Source organism: Pinus tabuliformis, chromosome 9 (assembly GCF_031772625.1).
Source record: "Pinus tabuliformis cultivar Carrire ecotype Pingquan chromosome 9, CPIR1, whole genome shotgun sequence".
NCBI lineage: Eukaryota > Viridiplantae > Streptophyta > Pinopsida > Pinales > Pinaceae > Pinus > Pinus tabuliformis.
In genome coordinates, this window is record NC_142307.1 from 1,923,951,331 (window position 1) to 1,923,975,130 (window position 23,800).

The 23,800-nt window shown below is 37.0% G+C and overlaps 1 pseudogene; it reads left to right on the forward strand.

Annotated features, from left to right (window-relative positions):
* LOC149156644 (uncharacterized) overlaps positions 1 to 23,303 on the forward strand; it is an 88,930-nt pseudogene extending 65,627 nt beyond the window's left edge.
* The last annotated feature ends 497 nt before the right edge of the window (positions 23,304 to 23,800 follow it).

Genomic DNA, 23,800 nt, shown 5'->3' on the forward strand with positions numbered 1-23,800 from the left:
AGGGGAATGATAAAGGGAAGAAAATAATTGATGTGAAGCCCAGCGCCACTGTTGCCATTGCCAAGTACCAGAATAATAAGCCTGAAGATCCAAAGGAGGCGGAGCGTCTTTTCCACTCATAGATGTCGGTGAAGGGTTCATCGTTGCAATTCATTGTTGACAGTGGGAGCCAAAAAGAACCTCATTTCAGTAGAGGTCATGAAGCGGCTGGGACTACCAACCATACCACACCTGCAACCATACATCATAGGGTAGCTTCACCAAGGACGAGATCTTTGAGTCCGTCAGCAGTTCCGCCTTCCCTATAGCATCAAGCCCTTAACAAATGAGGTATTATGTGATGTTGCACCGCTTGATGTTTGTGATGTATTATTAGGCCAACCATACTTGTGGAAGCAACATGTTATGTATGATTCAAGGCCTCTCATTTTTATTACTTATTTGTGTAATACATTATACAAGATACCGGAGGTAGCCCCACCGACCGCCACTTCTTTGATCTCTGCTAAGAAAGGTAGTAAGATCATCTCCCAAACTAGGAAATTTATTTTCTGTCTGGTTCGGTCCCAAAGTAAGGGGAAGATCGTCACCATATCCATGACCCCTGTGAAGGGTTCCTCCACGCAACAGTAGCAGCATATGAATACGGTCATGAGAGAATACATGAACATCCACCCACAGGGGTATCGTTGCACTGTCAGGTCAAGCATTCGTTTGATATGACTTTTGGAGCACCTCTACCCAATGGGTTGATCTATCGCCACTCCATTGTGGAAAATGCCAAGTAAAGCAGTGACATGATCAGCATTAGGCGCCACACAAGTTTCAGGTGGGAAACAAAGTTTGGTTGCATCTTCAGAAAGAACGCCTTACAAGAGCCCATCAGAAGCTCAGACCACTCTAATATGGTCCTTACACCATTACCAAGGTTGTGGGAAACAATGCTTTGGAGCACAACATTCCCCGATTATTTCACTTACACCAAGTGTTCAATGTGGACCGCCCTCGACCATGCTTCCCACCATTACTAGACACATCAAAGGTTGCAGAATAGCTCACCAGTGACCAAGTTCAGGAGAAGTTTTCACATATGATGGAGGCACTCAACACAATTGGGACCATTGATTCCTAAGGGGGGAGGAATGATTTAGTGGATGTTGGTGGCCACCCACCTAGTCCGTTTGGACCCCCACAACTGTCTCTTTCAGTTTTTCAGTTTCCTTAATTGTAGCACAATTTACTATTTTTAGCTGTTTTTCGAGTCCTAAACTTTCAGAGCCATTTTAAGGCCCTAAACGACATTTTTTGGGAAAAATTGGGGCAACATGGGTTCATGGACCAATGTTTCTCACTCAAAAGTTGTATTCCTCAGATAGATCTTTCTAACGAGGTATTGTGAGCATCAAACGGAGATCGTATGCCAAAGTTACGACCCCGAGAAGTTGATGTACCAATTTACCTAAACGGGGCCCATAGTTTGGCGCTTCATCTGCTAGGGCTAGGTTTTTGGATGTTTAGGGTTTTCCATTATTTCTCAACAATAAATAGGCATTCGAGCCTCATTTTAACACAGTTCAGAGGCATGTAGCTGCCACATCTCTTCTCAGAGATAAGCTACCATCGCCCAAGCTAGTTTACTTCCATTTCTATTTGTAAGCATATTTCAGTATTTTACATTAATGAAATGAAGTATTATTTCCACTACATCTATGTATTTATGGTTATTTATGTACTTTATTTCATTCTTGTTTAAATTTGGATCACCAATTCTTTTCTCCTTTGGAACATGTACATATGCATTGCAGCCAAATACCCTGAGATGTGAGAGAGAGCGATTCTTACCATTCCATACTTCATGTGGAGTCTTATCCTCCAACAATGATGAAGGTGATCTTTTAAATAGGTAACATGCAGTATCCACTACCTTTTCCCAAAATTCATACCATAATCCAACACCACCAAGCATGCTTCTTGCCTTTTCCATCAATGTCGTGCTCATTATTTCTACAACTCCATTTTGCTGAGGTTTGTATGGACTAGTCTTTTCTCATGCTACACCACACTTCTTATAGAACTCTTTGAATTCCTTCTTGTAGAACTCTCCACAATTATTTGTCCTCAACACCTTAATCTTCTTCTCTGTCTGACTTTCCAACCAAGCCTTACATTCTTTAAACATGTCAAAGACTTCATATTTATTCTTGACAAAGTATATCCATGTATTCAGCAAGAATTCATCTATAAATGAGATAGAGTACACAAACTTACTCAGTGGTGGAACTGACACATGTCCAAACACGTCATTGTGCACAAGCTCTAATATCCCTTTCACCCTCTAAGCAACAAAGAGGAAACTCACCCAAATCTGCTTTCCATATACACAATGTTCACAAAAATCAAAATTTAGAGAGAAATTAGACATACCTTATACCATACAATTACCATGTAATGTTTGAAGGCCCTTCTCTCCAATGTGTCCCAGTGTTTGATGCCATAACATAGTCTTTTCACCAAAGACTACAAGATTTTCTATTCCACTTTTAGGAACCACAAAACTGTTGCACTCATCAATAATATTATTTCCCAACAACTTGTACAAAGTTTTGATCTGAAGTCCACTCATCAATACCAGTGTTCCTCGAACCATGTTGCAGGTATCATTCTTAAGAATTATTTTTACCCCTTAATTATCCATTTTGCTTACAAAAATTAGATTTATGGCTAATGTAGGAATGTGTAGAACACTAGGAAGGATTCCAGTCCTTCCATATTCCAACTTCGGCTTGAATTTTATGCATCTTATGATTCTAATCTTCTTTTCATCCCCTAGGAAGACATCACCATCGTCATATGTCTCGTACTCGCAGAACAACTCCCTATGGGGAGTCATATGAAAGGATGTCCCTGGTTCAATCAGCCATGCCTCATGATCCATTGACCTTGTATTAGAACACAATTGTAGTTCCCTTTGATTTGATCTACAAAATACCATGGGCAAAACCATCATGCCCAAAAAACCATGTGTAAAACCATGGGTAGGTCCACCCACCATCCTTGGGTCTATTGGAAAATGCAAAAAGGGAAACTAGTAATTCTTATTTTTCTTATCCTTAATATTTTCTTGTAAACTTTGTTAAGCTTATTTATGTTATTTAATTAGATTTTTTCATTAAACAATTATCAAGATCGAAACAACAACAACAGAAGACATCAAAATTAGGCTCTCAGCTAGGGAAAAACCCCTCCAAGAGGAAAATCCAGAAAACTCTTCTCTTCTTATAGAATCTACTTCATATGAGACACAAAGACCCAAATCCTATACCAATTACACCTCTAAGTACCAAGTCATCCATTCAGTAAGTCCTTCCTTGATATTGCACTAGCCAGGTTCAAACTGTAACATTGACCTGCCAGCTTCAATACTGCAACTCATCCTGCAACTTCAACCCTATAATTTTGGCCTTGTAACTACTATAAAACCATAATTTAGCCTCCTACTAAGACCTTCCTAGAGTAAAACAGCTCCTCCTAAGGTCAATGAGGTCAAGGTCGGGTATTCTTCCTTCCAGCTACAATATTTTGCACTTTTCCCTACTGCAACTTCAGCCTTTTTCAACAACAACAAAAACCCTATAACTTCACATGTGCAAGAGAGATAGAGACAAAAACAAAGAATTTTTCTTCCTTCTTGGATTCTTCTTGCCTCCTAGACCTTCTCTCTCCTTTTTCCTTTGCTTCCCAGCTAAATATCAAACTTCTTCTTATGTAATCAAACTTGTGGATGACTGAGTCGTAAATGAGGTCGAACTACTCCTTTATGTAACCTTTCCAAGGGGTAGAATTCCCTTATTTAGGTTGACTTGAAGCTGCCAGGGTCGAATTGTACTTTGGAGTTTCTAGGAATTTCTAGACTAAAAAATAAAAAAATTTACAATTACATTTTGCCTAGAAGGGTCTTATAAACATGATGTTTATTGGGTGTGGAGCTTGCTTATCTTCTATATTCAAAGGTATCGCCACATTGGACCCCAGTTCGAAATGGGGGTGGCAACGCCGCTCGTAAAATATTCGCTGCAAGGGGGGTCCAGGGGGGGGCTGCCCCCCCCCCCCTGGCGGGGGATTTCGGGGGCAGCGCCGCCGAAGCTAAAAACAGTTGTAAAATTGCCTTGTAAAAGTATATTAATTTCTAGTCAATCTGGGTCATTCATTAGGCGGATGATCTGACGGTAGAACTTATGTTTAGTTTAGGGTTTTTGCCCTAGAAGGCAACCCCTCTCTTTGTATGAGGGCATTGTATTTGAGGCTGTGTGATAGACGTGTATTCTGTGAGCGGGAAATAGAGAGGTGAGACTATGAGAGAAAACAGAGGATATTACAGCGGATCTGATGTAGGTTGTGTCTCTTCATTTTTTGCTGGATAATAGAAAGGAAGGACTGGCTGTTCGGGGTGGACGTAGCCCAAACTGGGTGAACCACGTATATATGTGTCTCTCTTGTTTTATGTGCTTTCTGTGTTTATATTTCTGCAATATTTTATGTGTTCCATTACTCCATAATATATAATTTTCTAACAACTGGTATCGGAGCCAAAGGTCTATTTGGTTGATAAACTCACAGGAAAGAAGGGTTCCTGGTTCGAGTGGGAGCAATGGCGGAAGATGGTAAGTTTAGGGTCGAGAAATTTAATGGCCAAAACTTCTCGCTGTGGAAGATGCAGATGGAAGATTATCTATATCAGAAAGATCTATACCTACCATTGGGTGGAAAATCAAAGATGAAGACGGGTATGACAGACGAAGAATTGAACCTTCTCGATAGAAAGGCACTCGGAACAATACGGTTGTGCCTTGATGCGTCAGTCGCCGTCAACATTTCGAAGGAAACCACGACAGAGGGTTTGATTCAGGCGTTGTCGAAACTATATGAAAAACCCTCAGCCTCAAACAAGGTATTTCTTATGAAACTGTTATTTAATATGAAGATGTCGGAAGGTGGATCTGTTGCAGACCATTTAATTAATACAGTTACAAGTCAGTTAAGTTCTGTAGGGGTAAAGTTTGATGATGAAGTTAGAGACCTGTTATTCTTGTGCCCATTACCAAAAAGTTGGAATGGTTTGGTAATGGCCATTAGTAACTCCATTTCTGAATCTAGTACTTTAAAGTTTGATGATGTTGTCGGTGCTATCCTTAGCGAGGAAATGCGACGGAAAAGCTCCGGTGAGACATCGGGAAATGCTTTGAGTGCAGAGTCTAGAGGAAGAAAAATGGAAAGAGGAAAGAGCTCATGATATCACAGTAAATCAAGGAAAGGCAGATCCAAGTCCAGATCGGAGATAGTGTGCTGGAAATGTGGAAAGAAAGGACACCTAAAGAAAGACTGTAGATCTCGGAAGGGAAAAGAAGGAGATGCACAGCAAGAAACCAATCATGAAGCAAATGTGACAGGTGAGGTGTTACAAGATGCTTTGATTCTTTCTTTCGAAAATATTATTGATTCCTGGGTGGTAGATTCAGGGGCTTCATTCCATGCCACACCTGATAAGAAATACTTTCATGACTATGTTCAAGGAGATTTTGGACAAGTTCGTCTGGGTGATGATAAACCCTGTAAAATCGTTGGAATGGGTAAGGTTCTTGTAAAACAGTAGAATGGAAACCAATGGCTATTAAAGGAGGTAAGGCATGTTCGAGATCTAAAGAAAAATCTGATTTCAACAGGGCATTTAGGCGGTGAAGGTTGTGTGACAACTTTCACAGATAAATCTTGGAAGGTCACCAAAAGAGCCCTGGTAATAGCAAAAGGAGAAAAGGTTGGTACATTGTATTTATGCAATGGTATTTCTAACTTTGTTAATGCTTTAACTTCCAAAGGAGCAGATGCAGCATTATGGCATCATAGGCTCAGACACATGAGTGAAAAGGGGATGAAGATTCTTCACTCAAGGAATTTGTTGTCGGGTTTAAAGAATGTTGATTTGGACTTCTATGAGAATTGCATTTATGGAAAATAGAAGAGAGTCAGATTTCTCAGAGTTGGGAAAGAAAAGAAGAATGAAAAATTAGAGCTTGTGCATACAGATGTATGGGGACCTGCTCAGATATCATCTCTCAATGGCTCTCGTTATTATGTTACTTTTATTGATGATGCAACTAGAAAAACTTGGATTTATTGTATTAAGAATAAATATGATGTATTTGATACTTTCAAGAAATGGAAAGCTTTGGTTGAGATTGAGACAGGAAAGAACTTGAAGTGTCTTAGATCAGACAATGGAGGTGAATATTGCAGCAAAGAGTTTGATAGGTACTGTTCAGAGCATGGAATTCACAGAGAGAAGACAGTTCCAAGAACACCATAAGAAAATGGTGTGTTAGAAAGGATGAACAGAACAATCATGGAGCGTGCAAGGTGCATGAGATTGCATGCAGGATTTCCTTTACAGTTTTGGGCAGATGCTGTAGATACTGTTGTTTATCTCATAAACAGAGGGCCTTCAAGTTCCTTGGATGGTGGTGTTCCAGAGGAAGCATGGACAGCTAAAAAGGGAAACTACTCTATTTTAAAGCCTTTTGGTTGTGAGGCCTTTGTCCATATTGATAAAGAAAATAGAACAAAGCTTGAGGCAAAGTCAAAGAAATGTACCTTTATTAGATATGGTGTTAATGGTTTTGGTTATCGCTTATATGATTACGAAAATCACAAAATCATTAGGAGCAGAGATGTAATATTCAATGAAAAGGTCTTGTATAAGAATCAATTGCAGGAAAAGAAACAAGAAAAGGAAAACAAGGAATACGCAGTTCTTGATGAAATCACTGAAAAAGTAAAGGTGCTTGAAAATAATAATAATCAACAACCACAACAACAGCAACCAACACAACAACAAAAGGCACCCCAAACACCTAAAAGTGGTGTTAGAAGATCTATTAGGATAAGTAGACCCCTTGAACGATACTCTCCTTCATTATATTATTTATTGTTGATTGATTCTGGTGAACCCGAATGTTATGAACAAGCAATGCAGGTTGAAAGCAAGAAGAAGTGGGAGGTAGCCATGGAAGAAGAGATGGACTTCTTAATGCATAACCAGACTTGGGATTTAGTCAGGTTGCCTGTAGGAAAAACTACATTGAAGAATAAATTGGTTTACAGACTGAAGGAAGAAGATGGAGGAAAACAGAGGTATAAAGCTAGACTTGTGGTGAAGGGGTTTGCACAGAAGAAAGGTATTGATTTTGATGAAATATTTTCTCCTGTTGTTAAAATGACTTCAATCATAACCATTTTAAGTCTTGTAGCAGCTGAAGATTTGTATCTTGAGCAGTTAGATGTAAAGACAACCTTTCTCCATGGGGATTTGGAGGAAGAGATATATATGCAGCAGCCACAAGGATATGAGGTAAAAGAGAAGGAGAAACTAGTGTGCATGTTGAAGAAGAGCTTGTGTGGCTTAAAGCAGGCTCCAAGGCAGTGGTATCTAAAATTTGACAAGTTTATGTCTGAACAAGGTTATACTAGATGTCACTCTGATCACTGTGTTTATTTGAAAAAGCAAAATGATGGCAGCTATATTATATTGTTATTGTATGTAGATGACATGCTTGTTGCGGGATCTAACATGCAGGAAATAAATGTGCTCAAAAGAAAATTGGCAAATCATTTGCAATGAAGGATTTGGGAGCTGCAAAACAAATCCTTGGTATGAGAATAACTAGAGACAGGAAAAATCATAAATTAACATTGCCTCAGAATGAGTACATACAAAAGGTGTTGAAAAGATTTAACATGCACAATGCAAAACCAGTTAGTACACCTTTTGCTAGCCATTTCAAATTTAGCAAGGAAATGTGCCCAAAGACCCAAGAAGACATGGATTATATGTCTAAAGTTCCATATGCATCAGCAGTTGGAAGCTTAATGTATGCATTTGTCTGCACAAGGCCTGATATTGCACATGCAGTGGGAGTTGTAAGCAGGTACATGAACAATCCAGGAAAGGAACATTGGATGGCAGTGAAATGGATTCTCAGATAGTTGAAAGGTACCACAAATCAAGCATTATGCTTTGGTGGTTCAAACATCTCCATACAAGGATATGTTGATGCAGATATGGCAGGTGACAGAGATAACAGGAGGAACACTACATTATATGTATTTACTGTTGGAGGAACAACTGTCAGTTGGGTTTCAAAAATCCAAAGTGTTGTTGCACTTTCAACAACAGAAGCAAAGTATGTTGCTGCTACAGAGGCTAGTAAAGAAATGATTTGGTTACAAAGGTTTATGGGTGAATTGGGTAAGGAGCATGATATGGGAACGTTATACAGTGATAGCCAAAGTGTCATTCATCTTGCAAAGAACTCAGCATTTCATTCCAGGACTAGACACATATAGCTCAAGTACCATTTCATACGATCAGTGTTAGAAGATGGAGAGTTGAAGTTGGAAAAGATACACACTAGCCAGAATCCTGTAGATATGCTAACAAAAGTTGTAACCAGGGAAAAACTGAGAATATGCTCAGTTTCAATTGGTCTTCAAGGATGACGATGAAGATGAGAAACAGGCAGGTCCAAAGAGGAGTCATTGTCCAGCAAATGGAGCAGCGGTGGAGTTGCTACAATCAGTCTCCAAGTGGGAGATTGTTGGGTGTGGAGCCTGATTATCTTCTGTATTCAAAGATATCGCCACATTGGACCCCAGTTCGAAATGGGGGCGGCAACGCCGCTCGTAAAATATTCGCTACAGGGGGGGTCCAGGGGGGGTGGCTACAACCTTTGGGAGCCCCCCCTGGCGAGGGGTTTCGGGGGCAGCGCTCCCGAAGCTAAAAATAGCTGTAAAATTGCCTTGTAAAAGTATAGTAATTTCTAGTCAATCTGGGTCGTTCATTAGGCGGATGATCTGACGGTAGAACATATGTTTAGTTTAGGGTTTTTTCCCTAGAAGGCAACCCCTCTCTTTGTATGAGGGCATTGTATTTGAGGTTGTGTGATAGACGTGTATTCTGTTATCGGGAAATAGAGAGGTGAGACTGTGAGAGAAAACAAAGGATATTACAGTGGATCTGCTGTAGGTTGTGTCTCTTCATATTTTGCTGGATAATAGAAAGGAAGGACTGGCTGTTCGGGGTGGACGTAGCCCAAACTGGGTGAACCACGTATATCTGTGTCTCTCTTGTTTTATGCGCTTTCTGTGTTTATATTTCTGCAATATTTTATGTGTTCCATTGCTCCATAATATATAATTTTCTAACAACGTTGACTCCTTTGACTCATGAAAATAAATCCTAAGACCTAACAACCCTAGAACCATGAAGAACATGATTTTACCTAGAAGACCATCAATAAATCTCATGAAGCCCATGCTTTAATAATAACTATTTTTTATTTTCTTCTCTTGTATGTTACATAAGATACATATTAAAATGGGCACAACAACAATTATGATGACCGAAACTAGTTACATTTCCAACACTCCCTCTTAACTAAGGAGATATTGATAATTGTACAACCAACACAACATCATTCTAAAATTGAATAGTTCTTATAAGAAGATTCTAATTAATAAGCCAACTGTAAGCACCATCATCAGACCGACATTGTCTCTTAGGCCTAACTAGACAAGCTCTACTTTAATCAAGAGCATTATGTTTGGAGGTTTTAAGTGTGATATCGCATTACCTCTACAGGGAACATACCCTATCCGGATGTCTACAAGGTATGTCCTTTTAGGAATATTCTTATCTTGTATCTCCAATCCTAAGTCCTCAAATAATATCGATCCTCTTTGACCACTCTTCTCTTGGATACTTGTCACATCCCTAAAGAATATCAGTACCTTTCCTATCTTGGATGCTTTATCCTCTGTCATTCTGTGTCCATCACCTGAAGAAGAGAATACACATGTGATCTCCAACATCACTCCCTCTCAACTAGAGAGGATAACCCTATTCCCCCTTGCCTATGGAATATATCATTTCCCCTATTTAAGGAGACTCCTTTGCTCCCTTCTCAACACCAAAGAAGATTCCAAACTTCCTTTATATTTGGGAAGTTAACACCACAATCCTTATATCTTGTCTTCATGACAGTATCAACTACTTGATCTTCATAGCTACATGGCTCCCTCTTTCCTTCGCATCTCATGTATCGAGCTTACTTCCTTCTGAGGTATCATGGAGCCATCTTCATGCTTAAATCTAGTGACAGGTTCTAGGTCATCTCTCTTTCTCATCACTTTCATCCTCTCATCTTAGATGAAGGCATTATATATTGAGCCTTCCCAAACATCAAGCTTGATCATAGATTCTGTATGAATGTGATGTTCCTTGTTGAGCTTCAGGTCATCTTCTCGAGCTGCTACCTTTCAAACCCAGTGTGAATATATATTGACTTTCTAATTGTTCAGTATCTAATGTTGAGCTTGCCTAAACATTTTTCATATATTCTTGCACTATCCGTCTAGGCAGGAAAATAATGTGTTAACCATATAACCAATAACAAATAATAATAAAAATTATCTCCTCATGATGACCTTCTTGTCCAAATATCAACATCCTTATGGTCCATCTCCACTTCAATCATCCTTCATGCATCAGAGTGTCGAAGGATCAAACTTGATTACCATGTTACAAAATTTTCCTTTGGAAATTATACTTGATATTAATTATTTTACATATTCTAGAGAATGTCTTTATCCTTTATACATATTTATGCAATTCAAATTCTTGCTTTTAAACATCATACAATCATACTAAGCATGTTACAAGATTCTACATGATTCTTATTCAAGAGTCACTTTTAATGTGCATTCCTATGCTTCTTATTCCATCTTCTAGCTATATATATCTCACAAAGAGCCTTCCTTTTGACCCATTACATTCCTCCATCCCTTTACTAGTATTTCTTCCTCATTACAAGGAATATATACTACATTTTTCATAGTTCTTTTCTGAATAACCTTCCAAAATTATGGTTCTTCCAGGATCATATTGATCCACTTAAGCAAGATGACTACCTCTAACATAATGTTAGATAGTGTTTGGTTGAACTATATGAAAAATTGTTTATCTATATTCTTAAAGTCTAGATGATTCCTTCAAAGCCACATAACTAAGTATACTCTTCATATGAGACTAACACATGCTTCTCTTTATGATGTTGTGAAAAATAAATACTTTTCTAAAGTAAACAATAATGCAAATTATCCTAAAAGAAAGACCAATTTCACCAAGAACCTGACAAACAAGATGCCTTCTTTAATGGTAAATATCCTTCACTTCTTATTTCTTCAGCTTCGTCTCTGGTTCTCCCACTGCCTCAACTACATGAGCTTCACTTATTTCCTTTCTCTCGTTGTTCTGTTGGCTTAGACAACCCCTCTTAAAGTGTCCAAACTCATTGTTAAAGCATTGAACCTTGGACATATCTTTATTCTTGGACTTTCCAAACTTTCATTTCTTTAGCTTCTTGACTCTACCTAGAAAGGCTTGAGACTGCTCATCTGATCCAATGTCATATTTTACCTCGATCCTGGATTCTTCCAAAATGAATTAACCCCACAACTCATCAAAGGGAGTTGAATCTTTTTTAGAGTAGGTGTTTGTTTCAAAGCTATTCCATTCGGTGGTAATGCATTTAACACACAAATAGCCATTTATGAATCAGAGAGAGTTTCTCCAATCTCTTGCAAGTGACCTATCAATTAATAGATTCTTATTAGAAAGGATTCCATGACCTAATCCTTTTATTTCTTCATTTTGTATAGCTTATTCTGCAAAGACATATTTTGTCCTGATGTACTTGTAGAGTACAAGTTCACTAGTTTATCATACAAAGCCTTAGAAGTTTTAAAATTTACAACAAATGAAACAAGAGGATCCTTGATGGATTCAACTATGATCCTTTGTGCCCTTACTTCCCCCTTCTTGTACTTTGCTATATCTTGAGCCTTGTCTTTGATAGGTTTAGTAATTTCACCAGTAACATACTCCATTACCTCATGTTCAAGAGTGCCAGGTCAATTTTTTTCTTCCATGCTATGTAATTTGATGCTCCAACAAGTTTATTTATCTCCTCACTGAAATAACCCATATGACATGTAGATTCAGTCACGATGTAATAATATGATGCTTACTTGACAACCAAGCTTCTTCTTCACGGCGTCTCAAACCTTCTTAATGCCTTAAAAATATCCTTGAAATATTTCTCCAATAACAATTTCCAAGAGTGATGAATGATAACAAGATCCTTTGATACTTCTTTAAAGGAGGTCTACCAATAAGTCTTTAGTTAGATCCTCTTCAAGAGTTTTTGTCCTCATACTTTCCTTGAGAGTTTTATTTTTCCTTCCCCTTGACAAGTAATTCCTTCTAGTGTACTTCTAGTTACCTTCCTTGTTAACCTTTGTTTTGATACCATGTTGGAAAGTGAAAAATGGTAGCTATTAATTGATATTATCCTTATCCTTAATATTTGCTTGTAAATTTTTTTAATCTTCTCTATGTTCTTTAGATAGATTTTTTTATCAAACAAATATCAAGATCGAAATAGCAACAACAAAAGACATTGAAATTAGGCTCTTAGCTAGGGCAAAACCTCTCCAAGGGGAAAACCCAAAAAACTCTTGTCTTCTTATAGAATCTACTTCAGATGAGACACAAAGACCCAAACCCTAGAAAGGGTCCACCTCCAAGTACCAAGTCGGCCCTTCAGCAAGTCCTTTCTTGATCCTACACCAGCCAACGTCAAACTGCAACTTCGACCTCCTAGCTTCAATACTACAACTCTTCCTGTAAGTTAAACCTTGTAATTTCAGCCTTGTAGCTACTAAAAAAAACCTTATTTTAGCCTCCTCCTAATACCCTCCTAGAGAAAGGCATCTCCTTCTAAGCTCAATGAGGTCAAGGCAAGTATTCTTCCTTCCAGCTACAATATTCTTCACTTCCTCGAACCTGCAACTTCGACCTCTTTTTGCAGCACAAGAAACCCTAGAACTTTTCACGTGTGAGAGAGATAGAGCTGAAAACAAATAATCTTGCTTCCTTCTTGGATTTTTCTTGCCTCTTAGAACTTCACTCTCCTTTTCCTTTGCCCCCTAGAACTTCACTCTCCTTTTCCTTTGCTTCCTAGCTAAAGATCAAACTTCTCTTGTGTAATCGAACTTGTGGATGAGTGAGTCACAAATGAGGTCTAAATGCTCCTTTATATAGCCTTTCCAAGTGGTTGAATTCCATTCTTTGAGCCAACTTGAAGTTGTCAGGGCCGACTTGTACTTTTGGAGTTTCCAGGACTTTCTAACTCAAAAATAATTCCTTTTACAATTACATTTTTCTCGAAAGGGTCTTATAAACATGATGTTGACTCATTTGACTCTTAACAATAAACCTTAAGACTTGACAACCCTAGAAGCATGAAGAACATGCTTTTACCTAGAAGAAAATTAATAAAGAGCATGAAACCAATGCTTTAATAATAATAACTTTTTCTTTTCTTCTCTTATTTGTTACATAGGATACATATTGAAATAAGTACAACAACAATTATGAAGGCGAGAACTAGTTCCATTTCCAATAGGGTATGCCCCACATCCTTGGGTCTTCCCAACTATTATTCCCCTGATGGCTAGTTGTGGAAAGAATATAACACATACCCAACAATTTTTTGAATGACCTTGGTGTTAACTCACAACACCTACAACTAAGGCCGTATCTTGTTGTCTATGATGGTGTTTAACAAAATAAAATAGAAATGTGTTCTCTACACCTTTTCACAATTGATATGGTGTAGGGGTCATAAGCTAATAATATTTGACAAAGCATTCATCAACAATTTGGATAAATTGGTTGCTTGTAAATGTACTAACTTATAGCATTCGATGTGTATTTCTTCAGTATACAATACAAAGTGAGAGGAATATTCTTAGTCCATATGTTCTCCCCTCTCCTTTTACACTCCTACTAATTTAGATTGGATCATTATATTGTTTTTCATGCACCTCAATTCTTTCAGAGTTGGAAACTAGAGGAATAAGCTCACAAGACCATTTTTACCAACATGACTTAGTTTGCAAAATTGGGGTTTGAAACCTTACAGGAGCATTTGGAGACATCAAATGACTTTTTTTGGGTTAAAAATTTGTCACTTTAGAATAGAATCTATTTTTCCTATTTTTCACACAAAGACCTTTCCAATGACACAAGAATTTCCTCACTTGGAGTATGTATGCAAAAGTTATGAAACTTAGAAGTTTACCTTCCTAATTTTTTCCACCGTAATTTGAGAGGATGCCATGTTAGCCCCCATTACTCAAAGAAAAGGGGATAACCATGTGATCATGATAAAGAAGACTCTAGAAGATTCCATATTGTAACTTTTTTTAAGAGATAAGGGAGTCAAACCTAACCACCAATAGGTAATCAAGTTGTGTTATAACCGAAACACTAGGAGGAAAAGGGGTTCCATTCCTTTCGAGTGAATTTGTTCCATAGATGAGAAGAGTAAATGAGAGAGCTAGGGAGAGAGAAAACAGAGAGTATTTGTGTATTGTAGTATCCCATGAGCCATGGGACTTAATTATTTTTACTCGTAACCATTTTCTATTCAGAGAAAGAGAGGAAAACAACCTCACCTTCTACTTGGGTTTTCTCGCAAAAGGGTTTCCCAGGATATATCTTGTGTTGATTTGTGAGTTTTTATTTCACTATTCTCTATTTTATGCATAATTAAATTTTTCATGCACACACAACAAACAATAATTTATAGATCCATAAATCTAAAGAGAAATAAACCCTCATAGTGTAGCTTTTTAATTTTTAAGTATAATTTTATCAGGTCTATTGTGACAAACTATCCATTGTAGTTTAAAAATCATATTGGTATCAAAGTAGGTTTCTCTGGGTATATTATGGATATTCGCAAGGAATTTATATCGATTAAGCCAAAAGTCATAAAACCCTAGTCATGGTCAATAAATTTGTGAATAATCATTATGATCTTGCAAACGAGAGGTTTTCGCGACTAGAAGCACAATTTTCAGATATAAGTCGTAATGTGAATCTCCTCATGGTGGCCCTGACTAATATGCTCATCATATTTGAAGAATATGAGGGTTATAACGAATAAGTCCAATCAAAGGAGAGATCAATATATTGGGAAGAAACAAAGAATGAGCCAAAGAAAAGACCCGAAAAATATCAACCTAGTTCGAGTGTCATGAATCATTGATAGTCCATTTTCAAAATGGAAGAAAAGGCCAATATCAAGACGTACCAAGGTGATATTAACACTCTGAAGCTAAATCACTAGTTGCAGTAATTAGAAGTTTATTTCAGTGTTCATCATATATAGGAAGACTAAAAGATTTCATTTGCATGGCTAAAATTAAAGGGTCATCCCCTAACTTAGTGGGAAAGGCACATGAAGACTTTGAAGTTGGAGGGAGATCCTAGTGACTAAGTGTTGTTGAATTTTTGTAGTTATGGTTGGTCTTCATAATTAGATTTTTCTCTTTTTAATGTAAAAAGAATTTGTAAGACATGTTATTCATGTCATTTTGATTATTTAACCCTTGAAAGAATTTGTATAAGAAATGTTCTTCATGTTGGATTTAAAAGAAATTTTTTAAATTTGAAATTTTAATTTTTGTCTCCAAGTTAGTCAAGTTAGCCAAGTTATCCCTCCATCAAGTCAATTTGCCCCAGTGAAGGGACACACCCATTCAACCTCATCACCAGAAAAGAAGTTATGGGCATCCAAGTGAACGAAAATAGGATGAAGAAGGATGAAAACTAGAGGGTGAAGATCTATCTCTAGCTCACATTTCTCTCTCCAAATATTTTTCACATGTGACATTTTATGGGTAGTTTTTCTAGACAGGCCAAATTTCTTGGCAATTTTTCTAGGAAGGATGAAATTCTGAGCATCTTTTGGGTAGCTTATTCTAGGTAGGCTAAACTTCTGGGCAAACCTAAGAAGGCAAAATTATTGAAGAACAAAATTTTGATTTGGTTTGACTTAACTTGAGGGTTGGAGACCAAGTTTGACCGTAGCTTGTTGATCTTGTTGACATCATAGTTAACTAGTCACGTTAGATGTAACTCTTTTTGAACTAAAGAATTTATCTAAGGAAAAGGTTGTTGGGATTTTCCCGTTAGTGGGTTTTCCTAGGGTAAACCTTGTGTTCGTATTTGTACATTATGATATCCATTGTCTTTATGGTTTATGAATGAATTTCTGAAGTGTAATTACTTAATGATAAACTGGAATTATTAAAACAAGATCTATATCATTCGAAGTAATTACCAATTGTTCATAAATATTGTGCTTGTATCTATTGCACTTGAAAAATAAACAAGTGGGAGGACTTTAAACCCTTCATAAAATTTCACTTTTACCTTATCAAGTATGTAGAGGACTAGTGGATCCAATGGCACCACTTCAAGCAAAAGCAAGGACAGAGTGCACAAGGGTACACCACAGAATTTAAGAGAAGAATTGAAATAGTTCAGTTCAAAGTTCAACAAAGGCATTGAATCTCTACATCATATTCTCACAATGCAAACATCCCTTCCTATCAAGACCGGTCTTAGCTATCAAGAAGTTGAGGCATCTAAAGACAATGGTCCCCCTAGCTCATTAAATCCCAAGAAGTTTGATCAAAATTTTATGGTATCAAGCAATAGCTCACTTGAAGATCCAAAGTAAGTAGTACATTAAGCCAAGCAGGTTCATTTTGTTGAATCTCAAAGAAACTTCGTAAAGATCAGAATGTAAGGAGTTAGAAGGAAGAGAAATGATCCACAAATAGAATTGATGTAAGAAAGACAATGAACATGGTTCATCACAATGCATTCACAAGAAAAATAAAATAGGTGTCAGAAATAAAATGAATATGGATCGTGCAAAGGTTGAACAACAAGGAAACACAATTCCAGTAAGAATCATTCTCAGACGATCAAGATCTCCTTCTTTCCCTAAGTACCAAAGTAAGTTTCTTAGTTATCATTTTTCATGCACAAGGTTTTTAAATAAAACTATAAAATTTCTAGACCAATGATGTGGATAGGTATCGAAAGTATATGATCAGGTACCTAAATGGAAAATGGTCAACCAAATCAAAAGAATGCCTCATCCATATCTGTAAGTTTTGAAGATCCATGTTGAATGTCACATATGTCATAATGAAGGTCACAGAGATCGAGATTGCATACTTAAATTTCGATGGTATAATAGAGAGATTTTCTATTAGTGCTAGCATATGGAGAAGAGGTCAAGGTGGACCTTGATTAGATTTGATCCCCCGGATCTAATCCTTTGGAGAAAGCTTCCTCAATATCATAACTTGTCAAATCTAATTTGAAGAAGAAATTACTATATGAAGAAATTATGTGCACTATATTTTGATGGTGATATCTCAAATGTAAAAAGATTGTAGACAGGTAACAGGTACCTATAAATAAAGAGAAGAGCATGAGCTAAGGGGGAGTACCACAATAGTTGAAGCATGGTTTTAAAGGGAGAATAGGAAGAGTTAGAAGCGACAGCAAAAGCATGGTCTTAGGGGGAGTTTATATGTAATTAATAAAGGATCATGGTTCATGACAGATCCACATGATCATCCAGGAACATGTAGTCACATAGGTTCATCAGCGTGGCAGTATTTATATAGATATTTGTGACCCTTTTCCGTTGATGTCAAATGTGGAGAGATTGCATAAATATATCTAATTGGGAGATATTGCAAACATTTCATTTATCTTTGTAGTAAGGATATATTGAAACACTTCACTTGGATCTTTGGATTTTCTTTGACGTCCAATGATCATCAATGTCTAGGGGTGTTTCCATCAATGAAAAAGGGGGAGATTATTGCACATAGTGTTGTCATTTATGACAATAATATATCATTGATGTCAAAGGGGATGTCTGGGATAGAAATAGTATGACCATCCTTGTTGATCAAATAAGCAACATGACTCTTTGTGAAGTAGTATGATAGTTTGACCTTTCGCAAGATCTCATTACATGAGGATATGGATGCTTGAATTTATTTTAACTTTTGATGAATTTAAGGTGCTAAAAAGATATTACAAATAGCATGGTTGAGTAATTCTTGTCGATACCTTTCCAATGGTATATTGTGCTAAAAAAAAATCCTCCCAGATGAGAAGTTATGGCCAACTGAAAATCAATATTAGTTGGTGCAAAATTGAAAGGCCAAACTATAGGGTCAAACCCATATTATTAAAAGGTTAACAGTGTGCAAGTTTGGAGTGGATCTACCATTGAGAAGAATTATCAATGGCAATGATTTCGTGGATTTTCACACTTGTTAATGTCATTAAAGGGCATGCAAGTTTTGGGATAATCAATGGTGCTCCCAAGAGGTCAATTACAAAATGAATGTAAATATGCTCAGTGTTTAACTAGTCCCATTGGACCATGTTGATGATGACAAGTGGCAGATTATTATTAGACAATGATGTGGATATGTTTATGACTGACATTTGGCACAATTGAACACATAACAAGACATGTCACTCACTAACATCAGCTCATTGACATGACACTGCCAGGCACTACCACATGGTAGGTGAAAATGGCATTTTCAGTTGTCCAATAGGGGCAATTTTAGACGACACATGGCCCACTCAAGGAATTCCACATGGTAGGTGTGACATAATGATGACACCAACATATGGATTCCCAATAACCCTTTATTCCAATCATATGGACTTGGTCTTATGGTTTTCTAAAGACTTTGAATGGTCACATTGACATGTTGGCTTCAGGTTTAATGCATTGGTCATATGGTCAATTATCAAGCCCGAGACCAATGAAACAAATATACATATATGGATGTGTGTTGATCATCGAAAATAACTAAGGAAAAATAACTCATTCTGCGATGTTTTGTGTGACCAAGTTCGGAGACAGGAATTACATTGTGATGGTTCTTTGTTAAAGTTCCATTTGGCTTGCAATTTTGTATTAATTTAGCCTTGGTTCATTATGAATCTTAATAATTAATCTAATTTGTGGAGATCTGATCACTGCAACAGAAAAAAGTTCGTGGTTTCATTATTTTTCATTTTGATTAAACAGTTCGGTTCGATTGATTTCAACCTTATTCTGGTTGAGGTTGGATGAGTTTTGATATCACAAAAATGTCACACAATAGACGTGGGACACGTGGAGCTTATCAACGAGTTGGATCATGACTAAGCCATGTCACATTTGTTGTTAATAAATGGAGGTCAGGTTTGTAATATGGTTCATTTTTTTATGGCACATCATCATGCTTTGTTGAGTTGTAACACCCTTGGATATGTAATGATCAATGCATGTTGAATAGAATCATGTGTTGTTACTTGGGTAGCATAACATTGGATGAATTGCTGAGTTGGTGATGCAAGGGATTAATATACCCCAAGCAAATGTACACATAAGTAATATTGTTTTGGGGCGGTTAGTAAGGTTAGGTTCCACACTCAATTGGTTGTGAAGAGTTGTGCAAATAAATCTATACGAAGTATAATTTGATCCCATAACACTGCAAGGATCACCGGAAAACATAGTTGGTGAGGTATGTGAATTGTATGTACATCATCCAAGGTTCGATTCCCCGACAATTAAATTTCAATTATATTTTTGTTTTCGGCCATAATTTCCTTTTTCAATTGGTTAGCTAGTTGATGACGCACAATTTTTAGCTCCAATCATATATAGTTTATTATGGGTTTTTGGAGTCTTTATTGATCCAAATTGAAATCCAGAAGAATCTAGGCAACCAAGGCTCAGAGGTGGATAAAACTAGCGGGTTTGATCCTGTTTTGAGTCTTATTTGATGGCCAGAAACTCTTGTGTGTGTTTATAGGGTATAAGAGCATATTCTGTGAGTTTTGGATACACGAAATAAACAGGTTCCCAGAAGGGGTATGAGTGACCATATCAATGAACTGGTTGAAGCAGAGTTTGGGACAATAGTATGGCAGTGAACAACAAAGATTGAAATGAATTTTGTGATGGTAATTACAATTGATATGATGGTACAAGTTGTCTATGGAAGTGTAGTGGTTGTAGGTTATATGTCTGTATAGTGGTTGCAAGTTGTGTGGAAGAGACAGTGAGTTGTATAGTGACAATGTTCCTGGCAGTGGCAGAGTGTGTAGGTTGTGATTGTAGTTTGTGACAGTTTCTTTGTATGTAGATTCAATGATATATTTTGATCATGGATCTAGTTGAAAATGAGATGAAATAGAGGAAGAAGGTTGGAGACTAGAGCAGTTTGGATCATACTCATTATTGAGGTTGGAGCCTCAATCATGTTGGAGCCTGGAGCAGGATGGAGCCTTCTCATTGTTGAGGTTGGAGCCTAGAGTAAGTTAGAGCCTACTTATTCTCAAGGTTGGAGCCTCAATTAGGTTGTAGCCTGCAGTGAGAAGTTTCTTACATCTTCGAGGTTGGTGCCTCAAGAAGGTTGTAGCCTACCACAAGTGGTAGCTTACATATTTTAGGGGTAGTTTTCTCCTGCAGGTTGGGGCCTACAAATTGATATAAAATATATATATATATATATATATATATATATATATGTATATATATATAAGCAAAAGAAGATTTGGCTATTTTATCCCATTTGGGTTTCTACCTAAAACAATTTCTCCCCTTGAATTGTGATGTATTCTTATTTTTCTACTTATGTTTCTTATGTGATGATGCATTGTGATAACTGGTGAGATGATGTTTATGATCATTGTTAAATGCATGCATGATTACTTAATATTGTGAAACTATAAAATTGTCTTCACACTGATTATTCGTCATCCCATATATGACGGGGCATAATAAATTTGACAATTACAAAAAAATATTGAAAAAAAACTTAGTGATCTTTGGAAGAGTCTTCTGCATCTCCATAAGGACCCACAATTTTCAAGATACAAGTATTTTAGTATTTGACCATGTAGTTAAAGTTTTGTTGCCAGAGCACTGAGTATTGTAAGACTATAAGCCTCTCCTTTTCCCTTTGGTCATCCTACCTGTAGGTTAGGCTTCTCCTTCCCTCCCAATTTATTTGCCTAACCTAAGGCAAGGTCAAAAAATCTCCCTTTAGGTAGTTTGGTTGGTAGGCAGAGAAGAACCCAGTTATTCAGGATCGTGCAATCTTTGTTGTAGTAGTTGTTGGGCAGAAATTCGTCAAATAACCTTCGTGGAAACAAGACTTCTTTTCTTAGTGTTTTAGCATAGCGAAGCAATTAAAAAAAATCATAAACAACCCATGCAGGCCTCCCTAGCCACATTGAGAATACAGGAACCTAATAAGCATGTAGTAATGTTTGAGACCTCAGCTTCACCAACTCAGAATTTGGGAGAAAAACAAAACCATAAGTCTGAAAGAAAAAGCCAAAAACTCATTGTTTTGATACAGTGCTTACGTAGATTGCCAGAACCTTGAGCATGTATTGCTAAATTAAATATTTTCATACATTCACAAACACATTGCTAAAAGCTAGGCGAATTTGCACCTATGAACACAAACAACTCTATCTACATGCCCAACATAGCAGCTCAAACAACAGGGACTTGGCACTTATCCCCCAATTCAAGGTCCACAAAGTTCCGTCCTGTTGTCTTTAGCTAGTACTAATCCTCTGGCTTGCCAAGCAATTTGTACCTATGAGCCTAATATTTCATGGTTATCTTTGTCTTATCCTGATTGTTAATAATGATTTTAGTCGTAGTGGTACTGTTCAATTTTTATTTGAATCTAGGCATAGCTATACTTGTATGCTACATCACCCATAGATTGAAATGCATCCAACTTGCATGCACGCAAGTGCATAACATAAAAAATTCTTATATTTGTGATTTGAATTTGAGTCTGATAAAAAAGGAGTAGCTACATTTGTATACTACATAACCCATAAATAGTAATATGCATCCAACTTACATACACAATAGTGCACAACATCAAAAAAATTGTATAAAAATGACACTCTTCAGTTTTATAAGTGTATCAGGAAGATTACAATTTAACAGTGCAAATGAGAAGTGGACAATGTGGACCTCTGAAGCCACAGTGAGAACGTTGGGTGCTTAATGAGCACAGGGTTATGTTTGAGTCCTGAGCTTTGCTAACTCAAAATTAGAAAATTTGGTTATGAACTTTGAAGCTTATGCTTACAGACACTTAGTTGTTGGTTATTTGGTTTTCCTAGATGGAGGTTCCAAAGTTTTTGGTAATTATGTATACATTTTTGCCAAATATAGTTTTTGGGGTCTGTCACTCACCATTTAAAGATTGGGTGTGGACTTTGAAAGAGTAGTGCCTTCTTCCTTTGATTAGCTTTTGAGTAGACAGGGGATTTTAACTTGGTGATTCTGCTGCAGTTTTAATACCCATCATAGGGTCAAACTTCATGGCAACCATGTTATGATGTAAGTTTTTCCATTTTTGTTTTTTCTATGGAGTGAGTAGGCATTCACAGTTTTTTTCTTGGTCATGACAATATAGGAAATTTCCATTGGACACTAAAACTATCGCCATGTATTTCATGGTGCAAGTACTTTTAGTTACTGTTTTTTCATGCTACATACACTATCTGAACAACATAAATGTATTACATGTTTTATAGTGCAGTGCAGTAAGAAATATAGTTTGCATATTGTCGATGTTACTGTTTCTTTTGGCACAGCTCCTGTTATTGGTGGAGAAAGGCTGAAGAAATATATATGCCAGAAGATCTCTACTACTGTGTCAGAAGGACCTTTCTGCATTGTATACATACACATTGTTGTCCAGAGAGAAGAAAACTCTCTTGGACTATCCATTTTAAGGTGGATTTATGAAGATCTTCCTACAGATTACAAGCAGAGGCTTCAGTTAGTTTATTTCTTGCATCCTGGACTTCTATCACGATTGGTTTTAGCCACAGTTGGATGGTACTTCTTAAGTGAAGGGTGAGTGCTATACTAAAGTTGACAATAATTTTTTAATAAAGGAACAGATGGCTGTATTATTCACTTTCGTTTATGATAGATGATTGTACTACTCTAGCTGCAATTTCGGTCATGACATCCAGAATCTGAATGTTCTCATTTCTGACTTTTTTAAATTGCAGATTATACTGGAAATTGAAGTACATCAGTCGTTTGGAATTTTTGTAGAATGATATCAAGAAGGGACAATTTGAGATTCCAGAGTTTGTATGTGAGCATGATGCTCTACTTTAGAATATACCAATGATGGACTATGGAATTGATTGCTCACAGAATGCTAGTGTTGCTATTCTGAGTTGATAGATTTTTAAAATTTATCCCAATAAATTTAATTGTATTGCATGATAGATGAGTAGAAATAAGAAAACATTGTATGGTTTTAATTTTTAATGTTTCTATACTTTCACTAACCCAGGTTTGCAGATTCTCCTTCTGAAGATGATATAGAGTCTAGATAGAATAGGAAATGATTCTAGTTGATCAGACCCAGGACAGTCACAACAAGCAAAGAAACAGAAAGTGAATCATAATCTTGGCACTGCACTTGGTAAGTTCATGCCAGATGTTCCCTCACATAGTATTGCCTCACCAACCTCTATGAAGCCTCATACATTTTTGGAAAGGAATCCTAAGTCTACTTCTTTAGATAAAGGACTTTATTGTGGTTGAAGCTACTTTTGGCTGGCATAACCTATTATTTTTCTGTTGAACATAAGCTTTTGAACTATAAATTCTTCATGTATTACTTCTCTCAAGTATATCCAACAAAATGAAACAAATTATTGTTACAAAGAGGA